This window comes from Dasypus novemcinctus, chromosome 6 (genome assembly GCF_030445035.2).
Source record: "Dasypus novemcinctus isolate mDasNov1 chromosome 6, mDasNov1.1.hap2, whole genome shotgun sequence".
NCBI classification, from domain to species: domain Eukaryota; kingdom Metazoa; phylum Chordata; class Mammalia; order Cingulata; family Dasypodidae; genus Dasypus; species Dasypus novemcinctus.
Window position 1 is genome coordinate 135543546 of NC_080678.1, and position 24282 is coordinate 135567827.

The 24282-nt window shown below is 57.4% G+C and overlaps 1 long non-coding RNA gene across 2 annotated transcripts in view; it reads right to left on the reverse strand.

Moving 5' to 3' along the window:
• The window catches only part of LOC131278851 (uncharacterized), a 56455-nt gene extending 42560 nt beyond the window's left edge, over positions 1-13895 (reverse strand). The window contains exon 1 of one of the 2 annotated variants that reach the window (XR_009186306.2): positions 13805-13895. This is a non-coding gene — a long non-coding RNA (uncharacterized lncRNA). Of the gene's footprint in view, positions 1-2547; positions 3120-13804 lie in introns of those variants that run through there. The other variant, XR_009186305.2, reaches the window with a different exon arrangement.
• Positions 13896-24282: the final 10387 nt, after the last annotated feature.

The following is a 24282-nucleotide window of genomic DNA, read 5'->3' on the forward strand; positions in this document are numbered from 1 at the left end:
GAGAGGAGGCTGAGCCGAATCCCCGGGAAAGAGAGAGGTGGGGAAGGCAAGAGGCTCAGGAGCCCAGGGGATAGGTGGGATGGGAAAGTTTAGGTGGTGCATATGTTTCCACAGTTTAAAAACAGAAGTGAAAACAGAGTAACAAAAGAGACAATGAGGGAGGCGGATGTGTTCAGGCAACTGGGCTCCCGCCTACCATATGGGAGGGCACTGGTTTGGATCCTGATGCCTCCTAAAGAAGACAGCAGGCAGGTACAGAAAGCTGGCACAAGAGACACAAGAAGAAAAAACATAATGAGACATGCAATGAAGCAGGGAGCAGAGGTTCCCAGTGCTCCTAAAGAAGACAACAAGCTGGGGCGATGGGCAGGTGCAGTGAACTGACACAACAAGAGACACAGGGAGGAAAAATAATGAGAGACACAACAAAGCAGGGAGTGGAGGTGGCTCAAGCGATCAGGATTCTCCCTCCCACATCAGAGATCCCAGATTCGGCTCCCAGTGCCTCCTAAAGAAACAAGGAAGATGAACAGACACAGCATGTGAAAAACAAGGGGGTGGGGAGATATAAATAAATAAATCTTTTTTTTAAAAAAGAGACACAATGACACATGATACATAATAGCAATCCGTGAACCTGGCTGGAATCTAATAAGGGAGGGGAAAATGCCCAAAAGAACATTTTTGGGACATATGAAAAAATTGGAATACAGACTAAGTTTAAAGCAATGTCAAAGTCCTTGAACTTGATGACTGCACTTAAGGTGGTTATATAAATGAATATCCTTGTTCTTAGGAAATGTGCATTGGAAGTATGTGGTCAAGGAGCATGATGTACACAACCTACTCTCAGATGTATAAAAAACAAGTAGGGAAGCGGCTGTGGCTCAACCACTTGGGCTCCTGTTTACCATATGGGAGGCCCTAGGTTGCCTTCCCAGGGCCTCCTTGTGAAGACAAGCTGGCCTGCGCCCACAGAGAACTGACAGCCCATGCAGGCAGAGAGCTGGCAAGGCAAGATGATGCAACAAAGGGAGACAAGCAGACCCAGAAGAACACGCAGTGAATGGACATAGAGAGCAGACAGCAAGCAAGCAGCAAGGGGGGGCATAAATAAAATAAATTTTAAAAACAAAAACAAAAACAGGTAGTCAGACAGACACACTGACAGATGAGTAGATGGATGGCTAGCTGGAAAGAAACAGTAGTAAGTGTAGCAAAATGATACATTTGGTTGATCTGAGTATCCAGGGTGGGGTATGTTGGAGTTTTCCGAATAGGTTTTGTATTATTTCTGCAACTGTCCTGTAAGTTTGAAATTACTTCAAAATAAAAAGTTTAAGGGAGAAAAAAAAAAGACACCCAGGGAGAAGGTCAGGAAAGCTCAGGCCTGCCTTTCCAGAGTCCCTCGGAAGCCCTCTCTCTTGGCCCCATTTGGGCACCCCACACTGAACGCCCTCCATCAGCTGGACCCCTTCCCCAAGCACACCCCCTCCCAGTCTCTCCAGGAGGGTGACCAGACCCCAGACTGGGCTGAGGATTTATCCATAGCAAGGACGGGGCCACCATAGCCCGGCCAGCGGCTCCTCTATGGCTCAGAGTGGGCACCACGGACGGGGGAGGCTGCGGGAGCCCGACTGAGCCCAGCCCACAGCCGCACCGGGAGGACAGGCCTGGCGCTCACCGGCCCTCCCGAGGCCTTGGCACACGCTGTTCCCTGCAGGGACTCGCCCCCCTCGGCCCGGGGCACTCTTCCTGCTCCCGTGCTCTGAGGAGCTCACGTTCTATTACAGAGACCCAGGGCCAGTGCGGGTGGGGAACAGGGCCACTGCTCAGTGGTACAAGCTTCTATTTGGGGTGATGGGAGAGTCTGGGTGAAGAAGGATGGAAATGGTGAGTGTAACACCACTGAACTGTATACTTGAAAGTATACAATTTCCGAAGGGAAATGGTGTGCTGCATACGTGTTACCATAACAAAAAAAAAAACCTCCTTCGTCATGAAGCTGCCCTAATCACTGGGTTCAAAGAGGAACCCCCCTTGCGCTCCCGCCCCCTTCCTGAGCCACTTTCTAATTATGTTCACTTACTATGCTTTCCTGGAGCAGGGACCTTGTTTCTCAGACTGACTGGCACAGAGTGAGCCCTCGAAAGGCACTGTGGCAAATGAGGTGACAACTAGGTAGCACCCCGATTTCTTCCTGGGGTTGGTTCCCCAAGTAGTCAGCCAGAGCCCACCTCTCAGGGGTGGTGGCCCCAGAAGTGACAGCAGCATGGTGGGCAGTTCCAACTTGGACCCCCTGGCCAGCCACGCCCTCGCTGCCTGCCTTGGGAGGTGCTCTCCGCCCTCCAAGCTGCCCTGCTGCTTGGGGGTGACAGTTTCCACGCCGTGCCTGCGAGGTGCCCGGCAGACTTGTGACTCAATGGCTGTGCAGAGCGTGCAAGCTCCTGCTTGGGGGCGTCTTAGTTTGCTAGAGGCTTCCTCCAACGTAAAACACCAGAAGTGGGTTGGCTTTTATAAAGAGAATTTATTAGGTTAAAAACTTACAGTTCTGAGGCTGTGAAAATGTCCACACCGAGGCATCGTCGGCGATGCTGCCTCACCGAGGTCGGCTGTGGGCAAGCCCGGACCTGGCCACGTGGTGCGGCCCGATGGATGGCGGCTGGTCTCGGCGGCCTCTGCTTTCCCCTCCGGGCGCCTTTTTCCCCAGGCTTGGCCGCGGGCGATCAGGCGCATGGCTTGCCTCTACCTCTCCTCATCTCCTTCAGCTTTTTGGGGGGCCTCTTTCCTCCATGCTCTGCTGACTGCAGCCTCTGGGGGTTCCTCCGTCCCTGCCACTTTTTTCTGTGCCTCTGCTTTCGGTCCTCCCTTTGTAAAGGGCTCCAGCGAGAGGACTGCGGCCCTCCTGGGGCACCGATCAATCAACCAAAGGCCCCCAACTGGGTCCATCGAAAGGACCTCACACCCCCAGGAAGGGGCCGATTCAAGCACATAATTTTCTGGGGTCCACAAAAGGCTAACACCAGGAAAGGAAGTGCACAAATCTTGGATCAGCAGGTGGGATCCAGAGACCCCAGCCCCTCCCCACAGGGCGGGGCACCCTGACCCCCATGCCCCCTGCGGGATGTCCCGTCTCAGTGCACCTGCCGGGGCCCCGTCCAGTGTGGGCTTCCTGGGATGCCACGCTCCCCTTCCAGGGGAGAGTGGGAGGGGGAGCTGCCCTCCAGCCAGGAGCCCCCCATGCCACTGGCCCCATCCTCCTCCACCCCACCCACACCTGTTGTGCCGGTGACGGGGGTCCAGAGTCTGATGCGTCCTGTCCATCCTGAAGGAGGCCCGGAGAGGACACGAGCCCACCACCCCACAGCAGGCTGGGCTGTATCAGGCATGCTTACCGGTGCTCTACCCCAATACAGCCGGTCAGGCCGGTGCTCGCCAGGGTCTTGTGGGCAGGAGCCGGCCTCTGCCAGGCCCCCCTGGCCTGGGGACAGCGCTGCCACCAGGGACTCAGGAAGCAGCCTGCACCCCCCTTCCATCATCTGGAGCTGGAGAGCTGGGCCGTCAGAGCTTCTGGAGAGGTCGGCCCCCCGGTCCGTGGCCCTCGGGTCCCTGCATCTGATGCCAGGGCCTGCCCAGAGCCTCTCCTAGAAGATGCACTGGGCACCAGGCAGCACAGACAGAGGCTGGTCGCAGAGGGAGGGCTCTGCACTGGAAGAGAAGGGGGGGCATGAGGACGGCGGGCTGGGCCTGCAGGGGCATCGGTGGGGGGGGCACCAAGGTCCTGCCAGCCCCTGGATCGCAGAGGGGCTGATGTGGGGGGCAGGGGCTGGGCCCTGGCTGTCGGGCAGCCCCAGGCTTCAGGGCCCTGTGGCTGCCCCACCTGTGAACTGCGATCCGTAGCTCTGGGTGCCGGTTTCCTCACCTGGGAGATGGGAATCAGAGACCCCCCACCGCCACATGCCGCAAGGATCAAAAGAGCTGGTTCCGGCTGCTATTCCCTGAGGCCCGCGAGTTCCGGGAGCTATGAGGGGCCCCTGCTGTCGCCCCAGTGGCTCTCAGGTCCATCTGTCCAGGACCCTAAGGTCCTGCCCTGCACGGGGGCCCCATGTCCCCCACAGCCAGTCCTGACCCCGGGGCCAGCTCCTCTGGAGGAGGAGTCACACTTGCCAGTTTCCCACCCTGGAAAACGCCGCTCTGCGGCTGAAGACCTGGCGAGAACTGGATGCCCCCACGGGGCTCAGAGAGCAGGCTGGGCCCCCACCCGCCCGCCAGCACCAATGTCCACCCCTCAGCCTGCACTCCTTGATGGGCCGTGGACCCAAGCCCCCCGCACAGGGCGCCCCCCGGGTCTGAGCAGGGCAGCTGGGGAGGAGCTGGGAGGTCAAGCGGCTGAGAGGTCCCCGGGCCAGCGCCCCCCCCAGCCCACACGCAGGAGGATATGCGCAGGCCCCCCAAACCCCTGCAGCCCTGGAGTGGTGGGCTTCCTCCCCTCGGCGGGTGAGAAGAGGTCCTGGCCCCAGCCGGCCCCTGCCCAATGGTGCTTGCGCCTCCCAGCGCCGCCAGCACGGCTGGCCCGGCCACCCCCCGCCTTCCCGGAGGACCGCTCTCGGCGTCCTCTCACGGCCTTGGGCCAGCACCCAAGGGCTGGCCAGGGCCGGGGCTCAGAGGCTCGACCTCCTGGGCCCAGAGCTAGAGGAAGGTGCGTGCTGCCCTCCTCAGGGCCCCGGGAGGTGGTGGAAGGCTCTACCCTGACCTGCATCTCGGGCGGCTCCACCCTCCTGCCCGAGGCGCCCGCCCTCACCTGGGAGGTGCGCCCTCCCTGAGCCCCTTGGGCAAGCTCTCGGGACCCCGACCTTGGCCAAGACCTTCAAGGCACGGGCGAGGCGAGGGAGTCCACGTCCTGCACCCGGCGGGCGCCCGGCACCCAGGACACACACGAGGAGCGAGTGTCACCCTCATGCACGCCAGGTGCCATACGCCCGAGGGCAGCCGTCCAAGCACCACTGTACCTGTTACAGCGGCCCCGGCCACCTAAGGCAGGGTACGGGGAAGTCGACAAAACGCCTCCCACGGAAGACGACCGACAGACGTCCTCACCGAGCGGTACCCAGCAACTGGTCCACCCTCTAAAGGGAAAAAAACCCTGAAGGCCAGTGGGAGGTCACCAGGCTAGGTCACCGGGCAGAGGGAAGCCACCTGTCAGGGGAGCATGGAGTGGGGCCAGGCCCGAGCCTGCGTGTGGCCTGGGCAGGATGGCTAGGAGGGCACAGAAAGGCGAGGGGGTGCCAAGGAAACATGGCACCTGCTCTCCAGAGTGCACCCTGGCTCAGAGGGGAGACCTGGGTTCAGATGCTGCCTCTGCCTCTCTCCCAGAAGCCTCACTGGCAGAATCAACACAATGACACCCACATCAAAATATAAAGCCAATCCCCTAGAGATGGACAGGAGAGGACAGCGGTCAGGGTGGGATGCCAGAGAAAGGGAGTTATTGTTTAATAGGTGCAGAGCTTCTGCCTGAGGTCGTGAAAAAACTGCGGTGATGGATATTGGTGATGGTGGCACAATATTCTAAGTGTAATTAATACTGCTAGGGAAGCGGACTTGGCCCAATGGATAGGGCGTCCGCTTACCACATGGGAGGTCCACAGTTCAAATCCTGGGCCTCCTTGACCCTTGTGGAGCTGGCCCACGCGCAGTGCTGATGCATGCAAGGAGTGCCCTGCCACACAGGGGCGTCCCCTGCATAGGGGAGCCCCACGTACAAGGAGTGCACCCATAAGGAGAGCCGCCCAGCGTGAAAGAAAGTGCAGCCTGCCCAGGAATGGTGATGCACACACGGAGAGCTGACACAGCAAGATGACACAACAAAAAGAAACACAGATTTTCGGTGCCGCCAATAAGGACAGAAACGGTCACAGAAAAACACACAGCGAATGGACATTGAGAGCAGACACCTGGGGGCGGGGGGGAGGGAAGGGGAGAGAAATAAATAAAAAGTAAATCTTAAAAAAAAAAGTTAAAAAAATACTGCTAGATTGTACACTTGAAAGTGCTATTAAAACGTGAAATTTTGAATCATAGGTGTATTACTGCAGTAAAAAGTTTTTTTAAAAATTCCAAAAAATGTTTTATTCACAATAGTCAAAAGGTACAACCAACCCAAATGTCCCTCATCGAAAGAATGGGTAGACAAAATGTGGTGCTTTTATAAAAATGGAATACTATTCGACCATAAAATGGGAAAAAAGGAGGTTCTGATACATGCTACAACCTAGATGAACTGTGGAAATTTAACAGAGTGAAAGACATAGATACAAAAGAGCAAATATTGTATGATTCCATTTATAAGAAATGTCCAGAATTGGTAAATCTATAGACAGAAAGTCGACTGGAGATTACCAGAGGAGGGGAAGGGGGTTGCTGCTTAAATGGGTGCAGAGTTTCTGTCTGGGGCAACAAGAGTTTCAGTAACCAATGATGGTGAGGGAACAGGGCATTGTGAATGTAATTAGTACCAGTGAAATGTACACTTAAAAATGGCTAAAATGGGACATTTTGTGTTATGAGTATGTTACCACAATAAAAATTTTTTTAATTAAGTCCTACATCAGCTGAACACCCAGCACCGCCCTCGGGCCACAGGCTGGTCAGGGCCCCCCGGGAGGCACTGTGAGTGGATGTCCACGCACACAGACCCCCGTCAGCACGGGCAGGCCTGGGCTCCGCAGGTCAGTTCCCTTGGGGAAATGCCCTCCTGCCCTTTCCCTCCTCTTGCCAAGCCTCAGTCACCCCTCACATTCAGCAGCTCTTCCAAGTCCCAGCCGGCACATGCCCAGTGGATCCCCTCCAGTGCTGTGAGCGCGGCAAGATGACCAGAGGCTGCCCTCGGGGCCACCCCAGGCCACATGGGGGCTTTGAAGCCCCTGGTCCCTGCAGGGTCACAAGAAGGCAGCCCCAGTCCCGGCCGGCCCCAGGAGGAGCTGCTGTTCCTCCCCGGAGGTGACTGGCTGGCCTGCGCACTCACTTCCTCCACCCTCAAAGGCCCCACTGCCTGTCCCCATCCTCTCTGCCGGGGTTCAACAAGAGGGACCCATGAGCGCGCTTTCCCTCAGAGGGGTTTCCAAATCAGACCAGCTAGTTAGTGGTCTGGGGGCCCCACCCCACAAGTTTCGCTCCATTATACTTTCATTGTCTGAGCGTCTTCTGATTTCCATTACGCTTCCCTCTTTGGTCCACTAGGTATGCATACAGGCGTTCTAAATTTTTCAAATACATGGCATCTTCAGACTTATCTTTTCCACAGTTAATTTCTATTGCGACTGCACCAGAATCAGGAAACAGACTCTGATGTTTGCTGCGGCGCAGTTGAGGTTTGCAGGCAATTTCTATACATGTTCCAGTGGCTGTGATGTCCTGTGTGGGCCCATGAGATGCCCTGCCACTTTGGGAGGGCCTGCCTGGGTGGGTAAGGCACGAGTGGGTGCAATTCCCCTCTCACCCACCCCCAGTGGAAGCCCTCAGCATGGCCTGGGAGGGAGCCTTGCCCTTGCCCTCTGCCAGCTGTGCTCCCCAGTGTCCTCCAGGCAAGAGCCCCTGGCGCGGGCTGAGGTGACAGCAGGGGGCCTACCTGAGCCCTGGCCCCTGCCCCCAGGCGCAGGCGCCCTCCAGCACTGAGCTACCCTTCCTTCCAAGCTCAGGCGGGCCAAGGCTCTGCCCCAGAGCCTGCCCTGTGGGACACCAGCTCCGCCCCTGCCAGCCTCAAGGCTGCAAGCGCACCCTACCAGGAGGCACCTGAATCTGGAGCATTCGCCTCTGGGTGCTCTTGCATGGAGCCAGAGGTGGGTTCCACCCCTTCCCAGCCTCCAGTCCCTGCCTAGAAGAGAAAGCTGCCTGTGGGGGGACCTCAGGCTGGACATGAGGGGACGGTCCCCTGAAGTGCTGACCGGCTGATCACAGGAGGTCATGGGCCAGAGGCTGGGGTGTGACGGACAAGGGCCCAACAGCTGCCCCCAGCTCAGAGGAAGGGCGTGGTCTGCAGGGGTGGCATGGGCGGGGTGCCTGGAGGGTGTGGCCAGTGATGCCCTGTGGGCGGGGCCAGCGAGGACTGTGTGGGCGGGGCCTGGGGCGGGGCCGGAGGGAGCAGTGTGGGCAGCGCCTGGGAGCTCACCTGCTCCCCGCCTGGCCCCACGCCCCACGCTTCCATCCTGCCCACGGTGGGGGGCAGGGGCAGCGCTTTACTAACAACCGTTATAATAACATGAATAACTGACAAAAGCCTCCTGCCTGCTCTGAGTAATTAACTCAAGAAGGCGGCTCCCGCAGGAAGCCTCTTCTGTGTAAGTCCCTGCCCCACCGCCCCATCACCCTGAGCGGGTCCATCTGCCCACCCCCTCCCACCCTCCTGCCCTCTACCACGGGGCCCTCGCCCCACCTCTGAGGGCCGAGGCCTGGCTCCCAGCAGCCAGGGGCAACCTCGCCAGGCCGGGGGGCTGCACGTGCCATGCCACTGAGTTAAATGCCCTGAGAGGGCTCACCCTTGTCTCACGCCAGAGAGGAGATGAGTGCAGAGTGGAGGTCGTGGCAGAGCGCACGGCGTCCTCTGTGGGCCATCCCAGCGGGCAGCGCGGGCCTCGAGGCTGTTTCTACACAGATAAATGCGGCTCCTGACCCTGGACGAGAGAGGTGGTCCACAGGGCACCTGGTGCCACGGCGGGGACATGGCCCCGTCTGGGACACGACTCCCAGGTCAAAGACCTCCTGTGCTGCATCCAGAGCTGTTGCTGGGATCCAGGGTGAGGCCGCCATGGTGGGATCTGGCTGAGTGCCCATCACTGGGGTGCAGGGGGCCCACCCTACAGAGGGGTGGGGGAGAGGCAGCAAGGGAGGGGTGAGGGATCGGACTCCACTAGCTCCTGCACCCGTCAGAGGACCCCTCTCCCAGCCTCCTCAGCTCCTGCGGAGCTGCCACCTCCACTGAAGCTCCTCTTTGTTAACAGCATTGCCTTGGCAACCAGGTCCAGGGAGAAGCTCTCTTCAAGGTAGAGTATGAGTGACACTTGAAGAGAAGGAAGCAGCAACCAAGGCCTCGGCCCTGCCCCCACCTCTCCAGGCTGAACAGGCCCATAACCCTGCAGGGCCCCCTGGCCCATCCCCTCCCTTCCCTCAAAGGATGGGGCCACCATGTGGCCAGGCTGGCACCCCCCCACACACTCCCAGGCACAGGTCTGAGCCCCCTCCCGTTCCCGCTGCATGCAGCACCCCCACACTCAACATCCAAGGTGCAAGCTGAGCCACCAGAGCAGCCTGCACCTCGGGCAGCGACAAGGAGCCTTCCTACGGGGAGTGGCTCCCAGGATCACTTAGGGAAACCAGCACATGGGGAGGGGCTGAGGACCGTTGGGGGCTAACCGGGGAGGGAGAGGGCAGGGGCAGCCCCACGTCAGAGTCCTGCATGGGAGCAGAAGCTCCTGGCTGTGGTGGGGACAGAGGGCAGCGGAACTGTCCAGGCAGGGGACGGCCTGAGGAGGGGGCAGTGGCAGGACAGGTGAGGAGGGGGGCAAGAGAACACTGGGGTAGGGTGGCCTACGTGGGCTGGTGGATCCGTGGGACCTGCGGGGGTGGATGAGGCAGCTGGGTCAGCTCAGCACCAAGGGGCGGAAGACGCTGTGGCTGGGAGAAGAGGGCATGGGGCCGGGGGGCAGCCCAGGAGGGGAGATGGACCCTGCATGGCCGGGAGCTGCATCATCAGGGTGGAAGGCTCCAGCCCAAGAGCCCCTGACAGCGCACCCCTTGGAGTGAAGGGGGCGAGAGCCAGATTGGAGTGGGCTGGGAGTGGGTGGCAAGTGAGGAAGTGGAGTGAGCAAGCGGGGAAAACTGCTTCAAAGTCAGCCTGGGCAGGGGAGGGGCAGAGAGTGGGGAACAGCTGGTGGGGACACAGGCTGTGAGAGGCCTGCTGTGGTTCGCAAGATGGGAGAGGCTTTATGCAAGTGACTTTGCCTCCTGAGGCCTCCTCCTCTGAAAACGGGACGGTCACGTCTCACCTGGGAGGAGGTTCGGGCCAGGCATGTGGGGTGGAGCACCCACCCCCTGTGCCAAACGCTGGGCCCTGGGGGTGGGGGGGTGGGCAGCACCTCCTCCTGGCCTCGTGGGGCTCCACTGTCCAGCACTCGAGTTCTGTCAACATCCTTTCCTTTGTCAGCATGTTTCCTTCCCCATCAGCAGCCTGGGCCACTTGGGATTCTGGGGTTAACATCAGATGGGCAGATCTGACCACACTGGTCATTGGGCCAGAATGCCACCTCCGCAGGCCACCCACAGCCCCCAGTTCCCAGGCAGCGGTGGGGGCAGCTAGAGCTCTGAGGCTCTGAGGCCTGGAGAGGACTTGGGGCCAGCCAGGATCACAGGGTGGGGTGGAAAGAGGCTTCCCACTGCGCAGGCCTCGGCCACTTCCCTGCCATCCCCAGGCTGAGGGGGCAGGAGGGCAGCCCGGCGGGCACACTGAGGAAGCGCAGGCTGCCTGGGGCGCAGGCAGGGCCGGCCTTCCTGCTTCCCCCACTCTGAGAAAGGCAGAGGGGCATTTCCCCCCTCCTCCCTGCAGGGAGCCTGCCCAGGACAGGAAGGCTGGGAATCTGGGAGGCTGCAAGCTGGAGGGGTGCCAGGGCAAGACGGGTGGCCATGGGCAGGTGGGGGACGCGACTCCCCAAAGCTGGCCTTGCAGGTGGGGACAGTCTCAGTGCTGCCCCCCAACACACACACACAGAGCCCCAAGCATGGCCCCTCCTGCTGGAGCCCACCCTGAGCCGCACAGAACCCTACAGCCCTCTCAGAAGGGACAGAGCAGTCCTCCAGTCCAGCCTGCCCTCCGGGCAGCACAGGACACACCCTGTCCCCAGCCCAGAGGGAAGGCCAGCAGCCCAGGCTGTCCCCTCCTCCTGGGAGCCACCGCGCCACCATCCACAGCCCCAGGGGCCAAAGGAGGGCTTCCCAGGATGAGGCTGCCATGGGGCACCTGGCCGAGGGCTCCCTGTGCACAGAGGGCAGCTTGGGGTTAGGAGCTGGCCCTTCCGGGAGTGGACCCCAGGAGTGGGGGCTTGGGGCTTACCCTCCCCTGGGCATGCCCACCTTCCTGGGGTGTGAAATGGGGAGGCCGCTCTGCATTGCCCTAAGCCACCCTCCGAATCACCCAGCTAGTGGCTTGGGACGTGCTTTTACTGCAGGGGATGTGGGGGGACCTCGGGCAATGTGCCCATGTCACTCCTGTGCTGGGGTTCCCTCGCCCTGTCCCCAGCCCTCGGCAAGGACAGGGACCAAGAATGCACACACCGCTGGGCGCCCCCTCACCTCGGCAGGCCCCACGAATGGACCCCACCTTCCCCTCATGGCCATGCTCTTCTCAGAGGACCCCACCTTCCCCTCATGGCCATGCTCTTCTCAGAAGCCCCCTGTTTACAACCCTTGGAGAGCCACAGCCCACCAGGCCCAAGACTGAAACCCCGGGCCCCCCGGCCCAGCCCCAGGGATCCCAAAGGCTTCAGGGGAGCCTGCTCTGGTGTCCCTGGCCCCCCGGTTCTCGCCACCCCCGTCCCCCCACACAGGCCCCTGAGCTTCCACAGCTGTGTCCAGGCTGCCCTCTGTGCTCCTGCCTGCTCCGGGGCTTCTGGCTGTGACTCCCAGGTGTCCCCACACCCAGCCTGCTCAGCAGAGCAGGGAGCAGCACCCTGCAGGCATTCAGAGCCACCGGGGATCCCCTCCTCTTGGCCCACCGCCCCAGGCTCTGTGCCCAGAAAGAGGGGACCTGGGGCACACACCCTGAACAGAGGCCGGTGTGTCCTCACCGGGACCCTGCCCTCACGTCCAGGCCGGGGGCTCCCCCGCCATGGCCACCATGCCGAGGGCTCCTCTTTCCTTCCCTCGCTCCGTCCCTCCGTGGATTCTGCCTGGAAGATGTCATTGCTAAGTCAACACTCATCCACTGGAGAGAGGTGGGAAAGCAAGGACAAGGAACAGAGAGGCAGGCTGGAGGGGTGGAGGCTCCAGGAGGCTGACATCCGCTCAGCACTGGAGGCTCTGGGAGAAACGGCGAGGATAGACCAGGGCTGAAGCAGATTGCCAGCGGGGGGCTGCTGGGGGAGCATGCAGGGGTGGACTGGGGGCTCTGTCCAGAGAAGCCTCATTGTCCTTGGAGCCACACTGGCTGAGAACAGCCAGACAGGGCCTGGCCTGAGTCCCCCACCCCCCTCCACCCCTGTGCCCCAGGACCAGCCCTGGCAGCCCCGGGCGGGAGTCCAGGGACCCTCCCCTCCCTAGCGGACATGCAGAGTTCTGCATTCCTACACCAGCACTGGAGCCCTGAGCGCCTCTCCTAGCTCAGTCACTCAGGAGTGTCAGTGGGGGACCTGAACACCGCCCCCCCCCCACGCCCCCGGGTGCCAAAGCACCTTCAAGCAACCTATTTGACAGATCTGGCTTCAGGGAGACGCTTGGCTTGGTAAAGGGATTTTGTCACTAAATCCCAAAAGTCTGTGACTAAAACCCAAAGATTCCAGTCCTGTCATTCGTTTGACAAGTGGGGAAACTGAGGCTGGTTCAGAGTCTCTCAGGTCACAAGTGAGTACCCCATCCTCCAGCTGGCTCTCCCGCTGAGGACGGGAGGGTGGACTGGAGTGTCTGCGCCTCACCCGAGGCCCCCACCCCCCAGCCTCCCACTCAGGGGTCGCTCCTCACTGCGGGGTGTGCATTTGAGCTGGGATACCTCTCCCGCCACCACTGTAGCCTGTGGCCACTGGGCACTGCCCTCCCTCTGCCCTGCCAGGCACAAAGCTGGAAGGCACCCGCCTTTCTCCCTCCTCTCTCTCTCTGCAGTTGCTAAGTTACACCAAAAAACAAACAAACAAACAAAAAATCACCACTCGGCTCTGTGTGAACTCGTTCCATGGCCATGATTTGCCAGGTGGAAGGCGGCCATCAGGCTGACAGCTTGAGGCGCCTCCCGGAGAAAAACAAACTTGATGGCTGGCTCCAGCCCCTTTGGCATACCTGGGGTGCATCTGCAGGTGCGCCCATGCCTGGGAGCCCCTGCCAGCAGGGCACAGCCTAGGCGCTCCTCTGAGGGAGAGGAGCCTGGGGACGCAGCTAAGGGGGTGGGAGGTCCCTGATGCGCTCCGTCTTCATCCCTGCTCGGGGCAGCGGAGGGGATGGGCGGGGGCAGGTGTTCAAGGCGTCGCCGCGGGGTCCTCTGTCCGTGGAGCCCCGGCTACAGGTTCGGCCTGGGCATCTGCATCTGCCCTAGCTCCTGCTGCCGGCCAGGCCCGGGGTCGGAGAGCAGCGGGCCTTCCAGTGACCCTCGCCCGGGTGCGCGCCGGCATCCCACCACCCGCCTGGCCCTGCACCCTCCACCGCAGCCCTCATGGCCAATTCCTCGCCAGACAGCCAGGGCGTGAGAAGCCACCGCGGGGCCCAGGATGTGCACGAGTAAATGGAAACTTCCAACTGCGCAGACCGGAGCCACTCCGGCCGCCCAGCCCCCTCCCCGCGCCCGCCCGCGCAGCGGACCCCCTCGGTGCCCACGCACGCCGGCCCCGGGCGCCCGACCACGGCCCCAGACCCGCAGGCCCGAGGCGGAGTTGCGGGCCCCTCGGTGCCCCGCCCGCCGGCGCCGTCCCCCCCCCCCCCCCCCCCCCCCCCCCCCGCGCACCTGGGCCGCGCCGGGAGCCCGCTCCCCGGCCCGCCGATGGCCGCGCCCGCCCCGCGAGGTCCTGCGGCGGAGCCCGGCGGGCGGAGGGAGGGGACCGGGGCCGCAGCCTACCTGGGTCCGGGTCCGTGTCGCGCCCGCGCCGCCCTCGCGCCGCAGCCGGGCCCGAGCAGCCCGGGGCGGCCGGCGGCTCACGCTCTGCGCCAGCCCACCTGCGGCCGCCCCCGCGCTGCGCCAGCTGCGGGCAGAGCAGCTCCCTCCGCAGCCGGCGCGGGGAGCGAGCCGGGGAGCGAGCAGGAGCGGGCGAGGGGGTGGGCTGGCGCCTGCAGAGGAAGCGGGGCGGCGCCGGGCGCAGGCTGAGGCAGGGCGCGGGGCGAGGGCGCAGAGAGCGAAGGCGCGGGGCGCGGACAGGCGCTGGCGGGGTAAGGGTGGCGCGGGGTGCGGAGGGAGAAGGGGCGCGGGGCGAGGGCGCACAGCCAGGTCTCGCAGGCGACGGCGCAGGGAGAAGGCGCGGGGTGCAGGGAGACAGTGAGGGTCTGCGCGGGACTGGCGGAAGCCGGCCAGGCCTTCGTTTTAAAAAGCAAAGGCGGGGAGCGGCTGCAGCTCCGTGGTTGAGCACCTGCTTCCCAAGTACGAGGTCCTGGATTCTATCCCCTGTACTTCCTTTTAAAAAAATGAAAAGAAAAGGCACAAACAACCCGAAAGACAGGCGATGTGGGGACTCCTGAGAGCTACCAGATTTTTTATTGGTGGCACTTCCGTGGCCATCACAGCCCCCGGATAAGGCTGGTATTTTTCCTCGTCCCACCGAGGCTGGTAGAAGTGTAGTGACAGCGCAGGATCTCGGAGCTGTTCTGACCCTCCAAACGCCCGCAGTTTCCCCAAACCAGTGAGAGAAGCGTCCAGGTCTTTCGGTTCGCAGGGGGCCCTCCTATCTGTCCCCACCCTCCCGGCAACAACCCTGGGGCAGGGGTGACCCTGCAGGCAGCACAGGCTCGGGGGATCACAGGATGGAGCCAGGAAGGACTCTGTGTGGAAGGTTGGGCAGGGGCCCCCCAGCACCCGTCAGGGTGGCCCAGGCGCCTTCTCCTTCATTCATTTGGCACGTGTTCACTGAGCATCTACATATGCCAAGCCTGCGCTGGGCATTGGGATGCCGCTGTGGCTGTCCCTGCCTGGTTGGGGTTTGCATTCTTGGGGAGGGTGGACAGGCCGTAAAGGAGCACACAAGTAAATATTTCACATGTCAGACAATACAGGTGATCCGGAGGAAAAACACAGCAGGGAGCGGGAAAGGGAATGCTGTTGGATTGGTGGGGTTGGTTATTTTTATTTTTGGGTGATCAGGCAAGGCCTGGCCGAAAGGGTGGTTTATGCACAAAGTCTTGACTTAAGTGAGCCACGCTGAAGCTGAAGCATGAAACTTTGGGTCCAAAGGAGCAGCACTTGCCAAGGTCCTGAGGTGAGAGTGTGCTGGGCAGGGATCAGGAAGAGCAAAGGACAAGGGTGGAGTGGGAATGAGCAAGAGAGAGGGAGATTCCAAGGGGTGCCAGCATGGCCAACTCAGGAAGTACCTGGGGGGCCATCAGCCACATGGCTCTGACTCAGGATGCTGGGAAGCTGCGGAATGTTCTGTTTTGTTTCGTTTTAACAAATACGTCTTATTATGGAAAGTGTCCAACATTTATAAAAGTAGGGAGGAAAAAGGTAGACTAGCCCCAGTGACCCAACTTCAACAAGCCAAAAGTCCTTCCGTGGAGAGAAATTTTTAGGGGTAATGAATGGGTATCTGTTATCTTGACTTGTCCTGTGGTTATATGACTGTGCAATTGTCAAGCCTTAAAGAACTGGACACTGAAAAGAGTGAGTTTGGCCACGACTAAACCAACACTAAATAAATCATGTTTTAATCCCATGGGGGTTAACTGCCTCTTTCTGTTCAGATGGCCCATGAGTTTTCTGTTCTCCCATCATCGTTGCGATTTCTATTTTCATGGGGAGAATGAAAATGAATCGAAACTGCACCCTCGCCATTGTCGCCACCATCCAAGCAATTTAAGTTTTTCAAAGATACTTGTTTCTGCATGAAAATAAATAGAGCCGATAAAAGACTGTTACAAAGAGATGGCCATGGCTTGGGCAAGGATGGGACAGCAGTGCCATGATGACAAGAAGTGTCTGGAAAAAGACACATCCTGGAGACCAAGGCTACTGTGTCAGCTCGGCCAGGTAATTGTGTCCTGTTGTCCGGTCAAGCAAGCACTGGGCTAACTGTAATACAAGGGCATTTATGGACTTTAGTCACCATTGGCTCTACTGCAGTGGTAAATCATAGATAGCTGATTACAATTACATCCATCAGGGAGATTGCCATCAGCAATGAGTGATGCTTTATCCAATCAGTTGAATGCCTTAAAAGGGGACATGATTCCAGCATTAAGAATTTCCCAGCTCGTCTTTGGACAGCCAACGTCTCCCAGAACTCGTCAAGAACCTTCACTGGACTTTCATTGCAGCCCCTGGTTGCAGCCTGCTTGTGGAACCTGGACTTGTGCATCCCCATGGCTGCGTGAGAGACTCTCATAGAATCGCATACTATTGACATATCTCCTGTGGCTTCTGTTTCCCTAGAGAACCCTGACTAATACACCAAGCCAGAAGGACTCACTGGGGTTGGAGGTGGAGGGATAGCGTCTGGTGTTTTATTTTATGCGTCGGTGGATATCAGTCCCCCTGTCAGTCACTCCTGCCATCCCGTCCCCATGCCCAGGAAAGGCAGCTGTGCCCAGTTCCAAAGAAAACCCCTTGACTGGAGCTTTTTATTTTTTTAAGCCACTCCACCCCACTCCCACCCCAAGATGGCTCCCTCATCTGTTTGCTCACTGTTTTTTTTTGCTTGTTTTTGCTCATTGTCTGCTCATTTTTTCTTTTTTTAAGAAGGCAACAGGACCGCCCATGTGGCAGGCAGGCTCTCACCTGCTCCAGCCACATCTGCTCGCCCATCTCCACTGGAGATTTTAAGCAGGACGTGTGGCAGGCGCTTCCCCATGGCCTGCCTCGGTCTCCTCTGCAGCCAGCGAGGGCGGCTGCCCAGCCTGCCTAGGAGGCACGCCCCCCTTCCTCTGGTTGACACTTTATCTGGGCTGCCTTTAGGGTGGGAGGATTTCTGAAAGTTATTGGGAGCCTGAATCCCACCCCCACACACCACTTGGTGCTGCAGAAACACACCTCCCATTGTCTTGCCCCAAAAGGCAAAAACCTCTAATGTAGGCCACCCCTCCCACTCCTACGCAGGCTCACAGCCTTTCCGGCCCAACAGGAGTGCCACCCAGGAAGGAGGGATGAGGCCTTCCAAGCCAGGCCCCTCACTTCCCATGCTCCCCGGGCAGCACTCGTGCCCCAGAACAAGGTCTCGGTTGCTCCCTTGCCAGTCCCCTAGCTCTCCTTCTCCTTTTTATGTTCACATCCCCCAGCGGGCAAAGCTCTGTCGACCGAGGGAGCCACCTCAGCCTTCTTGAACATCTCCCAGTGTCCATCTGAGCGCCACAGAAGACAATCACACAGCCCTGCTGCCTCCCTCACATCACAAGAAATTCCTAAGCGAACCTGAGAACACAACCCTCCCAGACTCCCTGCCACGCTCCTTCTCTGTTTTAGTTGGCTACAGGCTGCCATGCCGGGGCAATATACCAGAAATGGGTTGGCTTTTCTAATGGGAGTTTATTAAGTTAATCTTACATTCTGAGGATGTGAAAATCTCCAAATCGGCTTCATCAGAGATGCTTTCTCACCAAAAGTCGACTGTTGCGGTCCTGGACTCCTGCCACGTGGCAAAGCAAAATGGCAGCTGGCCTCTGCCTTCCCTCCAGGCTCCCCTCTCCCCAAGCTCAGCTGTGGGCCATCAGGCACACGGCTCATCTCTCCCCAGGCCTCTTAAGCTCAGGCAGCTGCACTGATCCCAGCCTCCAGCTCTCAGTCTCAGGGGGCTTCTCTGGCTTTCTGCAGCTGTAGGCAACCCTGGGGTCCTCTTTCACATGGCGGGGTGAAATGGCAGCTCTTCTTCTGTGTTCCGAATGCATACGACTCCAGTAAAAGGATTAGGACCCACCCTGGGTCCTGCAGTATCATCAGAGACCTCAACTGGAGCAAGCTAATAAAAAGTGACCTCCCATCTGTCTTGGCCTGGCCGTGCCTATTTGTGTATGCATGTGTGTGCTGGGTGCACGTGTGGGTTTGTGTGTGTGGGTGTGGAGGGGATAAGTGGCTGCAACCTGGAGCACAGGGAGCCTCTGCACCTGTGAGAGGAGAGGCTGAAGATGAGCCTCTCCTCTCACAGTTCTGCATCTCATGCAAAGCGTGGCCTACCTCTTGCCCTCACCTTGGGATTCGGTGGCAGAGTTCAGGTCTTTAATGTGGTGTCAGCAGGAGTAGAGTCAGAGCCACTCGACAGCTCTGCAGCAATGGTGGGAGCAATGTTCCTGGGCAGTCACAGCCGTCCCCTCTTTCAAGCCCCAGGACAAGTGGATTCTAGTCTAACCCCAGTGCTGCCTGTTCCTGGGGCTCGAGAGCGAAGCCCTGCCATGAAGAGTTCCTTGGAGTGGAAGACGCCATGGGGAGGCCCACGCAGTCTCAGCTGCTCAGGTCCTCTGCCCAAAGGCTACCCCCCCCCCTTGAACTCACCATTGCCTGACACCCACCTGGGTCTGGCCTGCATACCCTCCCAATTGTCTACAGAGTAAATGATATCCCTGGGGGAGCAGGGAGTGATCTCAAAAGCCGAGATAGGAAGCAGCTGACAGCACAACTCCCTTACAGAAAAACAACCGGACAGTAAAGGAAATGGGAAGCAGGAGTCTAAGACAGGACAGATCAAAATTTTAAAGTAATAACATATAATGATAAATATAACAAAGCAAACAAGAAGACACGGTGACCATGTGGAACATGAAAAACCTGAAAAGAATAAAGTTGAAATATTAGGTAATAAAAATATGTTATTGTTTTTAAAAAGTGATCTCATCAATAGGTCCCTTGACTGATTCTAACAAAAGCTTCCATATACAATAGATTCACACACACAGGAATGGGTTAACTTAAGAACATAATTTTCTGGGGTTCAGAAAAGACGAACCAAGACTCTCCTTTTTGTAAATTGTGAAATAAACATCCATAAGAAATCTATATGTACAGTTTCTAAAACAATCACCACAGGAAACCCATTATGCCATTATGAACCATGTTCATTCATTGAAAACACATTTTTCAGTACCTGCTATATGCCGGACACTATTTTCAGGTTTGAGATAGAGACTTGATTAAAACAGATCAAAATCCCCACCTTCATGAGTGTTCTAGAGGGGAATGACAACAATAAACAGAAAAATATAGGTAGTTTATATTATCTGTTAGGAAGTAAGTGCTAATTAGGAACAAAAAAGCAGAAAAAGAGATATGTACCCTACTTGCACAAGAGCTCTTTCAGGTGGAAGTGCTGGGTCCTAGGAAATGAAATGCACACGTTCAGCTCTTTGGGGGCATGTTCAGTTAGTTGTTTTTAAAGTAGTCACACCAGCAGTGTGCAGAGTCTGTGGCAGGTTGAATGCCCACCCCCCAAAGTCACCCACACCCTGACCCACAGTATCTGTAAATATGTTTCCTTAAATAGCAAACGGGACTCTACCGGTATGATGAAGTGAAGGCTCTTGAGTTGGGGATATTATCCTGTGATTATCCAAGTCACAAGCATCCTTATAAGAGGACGGGAGAAGGGGCAGAGCCAGAAGAGACGTGAAGGCAGAAGCAGATGTCAGAGAGCGAGGACGCTGCCACCCTGCTGGCTTTGGAGATGGAAGGAGGGGCTGCGGCCCTAGGAATGCAGGAGGCCTCGAGAACCTGGAAAAGGTGAGGAAACAGATTATTTTTATTTTCATTTCTTAAAATTTCTTTAGGAGGTCCAGGATTGAACCTAGGACCTCATATGTGGGAAACAGGTGCTTAAACCACTGAGCTACACCCACTCCCCAGGAAACAGATTCTTGAGCATCTTTTCAGATGTCCATTACCTATTTGGGTTTACTCTTCAGTGAAGTGCCTGTTCAAGGTTTGTTTTCTTTTTCTTATTGGTTTCGAATATTTCTAAATGTCCTAGGTGCTAATGCAAAGAGAGTTAGATGTCTGCAAATCTTTCTTCCCTGCTCATGACTTTATTTTTGCTCCCTTTGTGTTGTCTTTTTGGAGAGAATTCCTTAATTTTAACCGAGTCCCATCTTTGGCTCTCTTCCTGAATGGTTGGAGCTCTTGATGTACTCCTCTCTCAGCTCTCCAGACATTCCCAACAATTTCAGCCTTCTCTCCATTTCCCCACACGTTACCTGATGCCTGCTCCTCTTCCGCTGCGTTGGGAAGTTTGAACCATAACTGGGAATTGTCTCAGCTCTTCTCCCCAGAGTACACAATTGTCTGCACCTGTCCCCCCTTCCCTCCTATCCGAATGGGTGACACAGTCCCTTTTCTCTCATAGGTCACCCTCTCTCCCTCTGCCCTGGATGCCATCCCCTCCTACCTCCCCTTTACCACTGTGCCATCAAGCATGCCTTCCCTCCTGGTCTAAACTTTCTCATCTCCATAAGCCTCCCCGGGGCCTCCCCTAAGTCCAGTCCCGTCCACCTCTACCCATTCAGTGCCAGGATCTCCTGCTCGCGGCGTCGCCCACGACCTGCTCTCCATGTTGCAACCAGAGCGGTCTTTCAAACACTCAAATCGCATCATGTCCTCTCCTACAGAAATATGTAAAGATTCAGCTATCTAAGAAAATGTCATCGATACCCACGCAGACCTGGATCCACGGAACTGCCGTCAGTGGGAAATTCTCACAGCGGTGGGGGGGTCGCCGTCAGCCCTCACCGTGGGAAGCCCCTGCTCTGCCTTAGCAAACTGCCTTTACCAGACACGCCCAAAATCCCCCTGGTCTCTGGTTGGGGCAGGTGCAGGGTCAACCTGCATGTTAGCCCTGAGTAAAACTGACCTTCCCTCCCAGTTTTAAGAAAATAAATAAAAATGAGTCCTCCTGCTCACCAGACTTTGGAAGCCACTGCTCTATTTGGAGCTAACACGACCTAACAGACACCCGTGCTGTGCCCTAGAAGCAGGTGGTTTTATTTGATTCTCACCTGATTCTGTGAAGCAGGTTGTAAGAGCCGCTTTTATCCATCCTCACGAGGAAACTGAGGTTGGGAGATGATGGAGGAGCTCGCCCCAGGCCTGTTTTGCTCTTTGTTCACCTCCTCCCCACCCCGTTGACAAGGGAGGCTTCCTGCCCGAGGGTTTTGCGGACAGCTGAGCCCACGACACTGAACACTGGACAGAGGAACTAGAACTGCAGCACGTCACAGAAACGGTCCGCGGGAGAAGGATGACACACAGCACAGGGCCCTGGGGCTGCACCAGGGATGAACAAGCAGGGGCTGCAGGAGGTGGGCTTTGTGGTAACAAGAGGATGAGGTGCTCCCCAGTTCCCACAGAAGGTGGATGGACTGGTTTGCCCAATTCTGCAGGGTGGCGGAGAACTGAAGTCCATTAGGTTGCGGGCCAGGTGGAGCGCAGCTGGAACAGCGGCTAGGGGAGTGAACTGGGGGGGCCTTTCCTGCTGGGTGGGGGTGTGGGAGTCTTAATCAGTGACCCGAGGGTATCAGGAATGAAAAACAAAGAAAGATTGGGTTGAGGGGATATGAGAGCATTGATTTCTCAAGCTCATCAGACAACTTTATTGATTACAAGGGGCTCTTTATATACCACAGTGTACGTGTCTACAAGCAGGCCCACAGCAGCCTACATGCCATTAAGCATAAGCATTAGCATTAACATAGTGTACAGGACATCAAGGAGCAACACTATTAACAATCAACATTACCTATAGTCTAAAGAATTTTCTTTTTAAAAAAATCTTATCTCAAGGTGCAAAGTCTAAGTGTTCTATACTTCACAAAAGGTATGAGCTCATCTTTTCCTTTAGCCTTTAACAGCTTCAGCCCATTTGCCGGGAACTCCCAATCACTGCATTCCTTAGGTTGCAAGCATAGTCAAGGAGACAGCACGTCTTTCCTTGAGAGGCCATTGTGCCTCAGTTTCCAACATGGGGGCACATAGTGAGAGCTGGGGGACTCGTGACTGGGCCTTTGGGACCCGGTAAGGCTCAAAGGTGTCAACACAGCCCTTAATAGTGCATCTTAATTTGAGGCCTTACACCCCAAGGTGACTCAGCACTTGTGGGACAGATGAAAACTCAGACATTTATGAACTTGATTAGAACCAGGGCTTTTAATCATATTTGTTATGGCACCATATGTGGGTCAGTGTTCCATTTCCTTGCTTGCCTGTTTGCCCTTGTTATCAGACACAACTCAAGTGTGACCTTTGGTTTGCCCTTCGGGGTGACCCAAGGCTCCGGGTCCTTTTCAGAGGCAGGGTGGAACCCAGATGAGGCCCCCGGCGACCCTGTCTCCAGTTCCTGGGTCTCCACTGTCAGAAATGGTTACGGAGTTCTGCGAGGGATCCGTTTAGCACTTTCTTTCTGTTTGGTCTCACCCCATCCTTTTCTGGAAGAATATCTTGAATATCACAATTTCTGATATGTTAATGCCACAAGACTCCAGTTTCTCACATTGATGCATTATTTTCACATTTCCATATTCTGTTGTTGGTCATTTCAACTGAAATTTTGAAGGAAATCAGAGTTGCATGCAACGTAGCCGTTTCACCTGGATGTCTGTTGCGTTGATTACAGAAGCTAAATGCTATTCTTGCCCAGAATCTGGAACAAGATTCTGAATGTAAACACTCGCTCATCTGGGCTAGGAGCTGACACTCAAGGCCATTCCAGAGTGTGTACTTTTGCCGAATTAACAGGGTGGGAGGAGGGGGATGGTGGAGGAGGGGTGGTCCTTAGAAATGCACCTGGGCTTCCCTCTTCTGCCCCTCACTTGGACCCACTCAAAGCTCACTATTTAGGGGCCTCTTCGCAGAGCCAAGGGGAGTGAGAAGGAGGCTGGGTGTGAGGCTACAGGGGCCCCATCCCCACTGCACCCAGAGCAGCTCCACAGGGGTCTGCCAGAGCAGGCCAGCTCCTGGCCAGCAGTCTGTGGATGAGAGAGCTGGGGCACAGAGGCCTCATCCTGAGCCAGGAGGACTTCTGACAGAGTCACAGGGCCCGGGGTGGCTTGGAGCTGTACCCCATGAAAACGTGTTCTGGAAGTTAATCCCTTCCTCTGGGTGTGAGCCCTTGTAAACAGGACCTTTTAATGAGGTTGCTTCCAGGAAGGTGTGACCCAGGATGGGTCTTAATCCTGTCCCTGAAGGCCTTACAGGGAAGGTCAAAAGAGAGAAAAAAGCCACAGAGGGAGCAGCCCAAAGCTGAAAGGAAGGGAGAGGCTTGCCTTGCCCTGTGACAGAGGAACCCGGGACCTGAGATCGCAGTGGCCAACCCAGAATGTAGTCTTTGGGAAGAAAGCATCGGCTTGATGGTGCCTTGATGTGAACTTCTAGCCTCGAAACCATGAGCATGTAAGTTCCCTTTGCTTAAGCTAACCCACTACATGGTATTTGCTTTAGCAACGAGCAAACTAAACCAGACCCTGACCCAGGAGGTGGCGGGGAGCCCAATCTTGCCTTCACCCAAGGCTGGGGTTCAGCCTGTCTCCTTAAGGATGTTGGGTTTCTCTCATATCAGAGGAGGGGATTTTTTTATAACATGGGAAGTTTCACAATGCAAAAATCCAGCAACTCTCAAGCACCTCCACGCTGGAGAGCTTCTGCCACTGATGTTGGGAGCAGCCCTGGCCGCTGCTTCTGCCCGCATGCTCTGTGCTCTGTGGTCCCCTCCCCTACCAGCAGCAGGGCTGCAAGGCTGCGCCTGCTCTGCCCCTCCACCAGGTCAAGCCAGCACCCGTGAGAGCCAGCTTCTGAGGACAAGCGGGCGGTGTGGGGCTTCAGGGCTCAGGAAGGCTCAGGACTTTGTATGTCTGCAGCCAAATCCAATTTCATGCTAAGATTGACAAAAGCCCATGCTGCTTGCATATGGCCCCCGGCCACTGGCCACAGGGAAGTGTGGCCTCGGTCAGCACCAGGGACAGCAGCCCGGCCGCCATGCCCAGTGGGTCCCTGGAAGTTGGGTTGTGAGGGATGAGAGGCCTCTTGCCTGACAGCACACCCAGGTGCCACAAATGCCACAGGCAGCCGGCCCACCCCGTCCCAGCATCGCAATCAGGGCCACCGCACTGGACCTTTGGAAGACGCATGAGCCCCTTTCTGGCTTAGGGGCTGGACACCAAGCGTTCCACATGAGTGGGCTTGACAATCCTGGGGGACATCTCTGATGGGTCCCAAACCGGCAGCTTTGCCCGACCAACACAGACAGGCCTGGGCTCTGCGTCCTGGCCCAGAATGCTCTGTATCGCCCTGGCTTGCATCCTCACGCTGCTGGCCCTGGGCTGCTGGACTTTCCAAGGGTCCGAGGGATGGGAATGGAAGTGCCTTTAGGGGTCCTCCTTTGTCTGGGAAAAAACCCAAGGCAGTAGGACCCACTGCCATAGGAAGGC